Genomic DNA, 4324 nt, shown 5'->3' with positions numbered 1-4324 from the left:
TCAATAAATTGTAGTTATTTGTATGTTTCTAGGAATGTGTTTATTTTAACTAGGTTATCTAAATTTGTTGATGTATAGTTTTCACAGAGGACTCTCTTTTAACCCTTATTATTTTTGAAAGCTCAGTAGTAATATTCTTACTTTCATTTCTGATTTTAGTATTTGAGTCTTCTCTCTCTCTCTTTTAGATGGAGTCTTGCTATGTGCCCAAGCTGTCTTCAGTCTCCTGGGCTCAAGCAATTCTCCTGCCTGAGCCCCTTGAGCAACTGTGACTACAGAGGTATGTGCCACCACTCTACTTTTCACATCCTCTATTTCATTGTCTCTGCTCTAATTGTTATTTCCTTCTTCCCGCTGACTCAGGGTTTAGTTTGTTTTTTTTCCTTGCGGTTCTGGGGTTTGGCCCCAGGGCCTCTAAATTTTTAGGCACATGTTCTACCACTGAGCTACATCCCCACCCCTTTTATTTAATTTTGAGACAGTCTTACTAGATTGTTCAGGCTGACCTCAAATTTTGATCCTTTTGCTTGTGCCTCCCAAGTAGCTGAAATTATAGGCATGTGCTCTTTTTATTTTTTATTTTTTTTCCTTTTCCTACCTCCTTAAGGTAGGTTATTGATTTGAGTTCTTCCTCCTCCTCCTCCTCCTCCTCCTTCTTCTTCTTCTATACCTTTATTTTATTTGTTTTTATTGTTATGTGGTGCTGGGGATCGAACCCAGTGCCTGTCGCATGCTAGGCAAGCGCTCTACCACTGAACCACAACCCTGGCCCTCTTTCTTCTTTTTTAAAGTAAGTATTTACATATATAAATTTCCCCTCTGAGCATTTTTTGCTACAATCTATATGTTTTGGTATATTGTTTTATTTTTTGGTTTGTTTTTTGCTTTTGTTTGTTTTGGGTACTGGGGATTGAACCCAAGGGCTCTTTATCACTGAATACATCGCCAGACCTTTTATTTTTTACTTTTTACTTAGTGAAACTTAGGGTTTCACTAAGTTGCTGAGGGTCTTGGTAAATTGCTGAGGCTGCCCTTGAACTTGTGATCCTCCTGCCTCAGCCTCCTGGTTTACTGAGATTACAGATGAATACCACAACACTTGGCTTAGTATGTTGTGTTTTTCTTTTTATTCTCTCAAAATATTTTCTTTTTTGGAGGGGGGGCGGGTAACAGGAATTGAACTCAGGGTCACTCGACCACTGAGCCACATCCCTAGCACTATTTTGTATTTTATTAGAGACAGGGTCTCGATGAGTTGCTTGGCACCTCGCTAAATTCCTGAGGCTGGCTTTGAACTCTCAATCCTCCTGCCTCAGCCTCCAAAGCCACTGGAATTACAGGCATGCACCACTACACCGGCCTCTCTCAAAATATTTTTTAATTTCTCTTATTATTTCTTCTTTGAAATAGGTTAAGTGTGCTTATTTAATTTCCACATATTTACTATTTCCAATAGTAAATGTCTGTTATTGATTTCTAGCTTCATTCAAATATGGTCAAAGATAGTACTTTCTATGACTTTAATCATTTTAAATTTTCTGATAATTGTTTTAACAAGGTCTAGCATATGACTATCCATATAAAAGCATACAAAAATTGTGCTCCATTCCACCCTTTTTATGGGTTATCATCACAAATTACACGTTAATACATTGTATGCCCATTAACATAGCTTTGTAATTATTGTTTTCTGTATTTGCATATGTTTATTAAATTGTATGAAGAAAAAAAGGAGTTACAAATCACAAATATGGTATTGTTGACTTTTATATTTATTTAACTATCTTTTCCAGTGTTCTTTATTTCCTCATTTGGCTGAGAAGAAGAACTTAAGTCACCCTAAAGGAGGGAGCTTCTATGTATTATTATAGCAGTTGGGTCTTCCAGGAAACTCAGGCAGTGCAAAGGCTCCCCTTTAAACTCCAATTCTTGCTATGGAGTCAGAAGGATTTCAGGAATGTTGCTCAGAATAATAGGCATGAATTTATTAGAAGTGATAGGAAAGAGAAAAGGGGAACACTCTCAAAGAAGGAAGTGGGTCCTCTCAGACAAGAGAAGGACAGCACACCTCTGCCCCCAGTTTTATTGGGGGTCCCAAGGAAGTTTCCAGGGAGTCCCACCCAGGTCCACCTCTTGACTTTTAACTGACAGCAGGATAATCTCAGACTTTCAAGTTCCCATTGTCATAATAACTCTAGGTCATTTGGCCCATACTGACCACTTCTAATTGGAACCTGTTCTTACAGATTTTATGTAGTGAGGATTATGCTTGTCTCCCCGAGTTCCATGATCTGGTCTTGAGAAACTAATGTGACTCCTTTTTTGAGAAACCAGCCTGTACCTCAGAGCAAAGCCTGTCCAAGGAAGGGGGAGTGACCCTTGTCCTTGGAAAAACCTACAGAGCACTCCTAAGCACATACCCATCCTGCTAAGTTGTTTGTAAATAACAGGAGAGGTCTGAGGCAACAGGTGTCCCTGACTCAGTTAGGCTAGGTGAGGACCCATAGCAACCCCCCTAGCAACCTCCAATCAGCATGAGACAGGGAAAATACCTGGAATGCAAGGGTATTTTCCCTGTCTCAGGATGACCCCCAAGTAGTTTATGGTGGTTGATAACATGTTGGGAAACCATGTAGTTTAGCACGTACAACCCTCATGGCCTAAACCAATCAGTTCAAAGGAATCCCCCTCTTGTACTAACCAATCACCCCTACCCAACTTGTTCCCGCCATTGAATGTGCTAATCAATGTTAAGACTTGTTGTTTGACTTTCCTGCAGTATGTGTGATGTTGTGATGCAGAGAGTAACCCCCCAAAAAAACCTATAAAATCTCACTGAACAAAGGACCGGGACTCACTCCCTGAGACCGCTGCATCAGAACGGTTGTGAGTCCAGGCTCGAGCTTGCAATAAAGACTCTTGTGTGATTGCATCAGATTCAGCTCCTGGAGGTCTACTGGGGTCCCACGAATCTGGCATAACAGTCTGTAAGGGTCACAGAAGCCCCCTCCTTCAGGGTGACTTAAGTTCTTCTTAATCAGCATTTCTCCTGCAGATAACAGGTAGTTTGCTGAGGAATGTAACATGTATTGTCAACTTAAGCCAGACAGGGCTTCAGGTAAATTGCTTTTTTAAAGTGAAAGCATGTGCTGGGGCTGAGGCAGGAGAATTAGAAGTTCAAGGTGAGCCTCAGCAATTTAGCTACTTAGAGAGACCCTCTCTCAAAATAAAAAGTAAAATGGGCTGGGGATGTAGCTCAGTGGTAATGCACCCTGGGTTCAATTCCCAGTACCAAAACAAACAAACTAAAATAAATAATAAATAGGCCAGGGTTTTGGCTCAGTGGTAAAGTGCTTGCCTTGCATGTATGAAGCACTGGGTTCAATCCTCAGCACCACATAAAAATAAACAAATAAAATAAAAGTATTATGTCCATCTACAACTAAAAACATATTTAAAAATAAATAAATAAAAGAGGCAAAAGCATGTGAGGGTCAGCACAATGGGCCCATTTTATAGAATTATTCCCTAAACCTAATGTTCCTATCACATCTATCCCCTATCAGTATCCTTTCGTTTCAAGGAAAAGGACTACCTTTATTATTTCCTATAGGGCACATCTACTAGCAATGAACTCCTTCAGCTTTTGTTTACCTAGGCATATCTTAATTTCTCATTTTTAGGGGATAGTTTGGTTTTTGCTAGTTTTTTTCCCCTTTTTTTAATATCCAGGGAAGGTCGGTCGGTCTCTCTCTCTCTGTCTCTCTCTCTCTCTCTCTCTATTTCTGTACTGGGGATTGAACCAAGGAGCACACTACCACTGAGCTACATCCCCAGCACTATTTTATTTTGAGACAAGAATCTCACTAACTCACTAAATTGTCCAAGCTGGCCTTTAATTTGCAGTCCTCCTGCCTCAGCCTCCCAGGTAGCTGGGATTATAGATGAGCACCACCATACCCAGCTAAACTTATTCTTACACAACTCTATAAGGTAAGTCATACATGATGAAATTGGAACTCCAGGTAAAATAAAGTATTGTCCACAACTCCTGGATAATATTCAGTGAAGTCAGAGTTCAACTCCAATCCTTTCCACCCTATTCTCTATTCTATCCCTCCTATTCTCATTTTATTCCACATCTTGGGAATCTGATTCTTTCACATTACTTCCTACTCAGTGAATCTCAGAGTTATCTCCAGCATCCAACACCTACCTCTCTTTGAGTGTCTCCAGTTACCTTCAAGCACTACTTTAGAAGCATTCCTTCTCCTGTTTCCCTGATTCCAAACTTTCTTGAAACTAGCGTCCCTCCGCCCCGCCC

This window comes from Marmota marmota, unplaced genomic scaffold, assembly GCF_001458135.2.
Source record: "Marmota marmota marmota unplaced genomic scaffold, marMar, whole genome shotgun sequence".
NCBI lineage: Eukaryota > Metazoa > Chordata > Mammalia > Rodentia > Sciuridae > Marmota > Marmota marmota.
Note: the sequence above shows the minus strand (reverse complement) of the source record.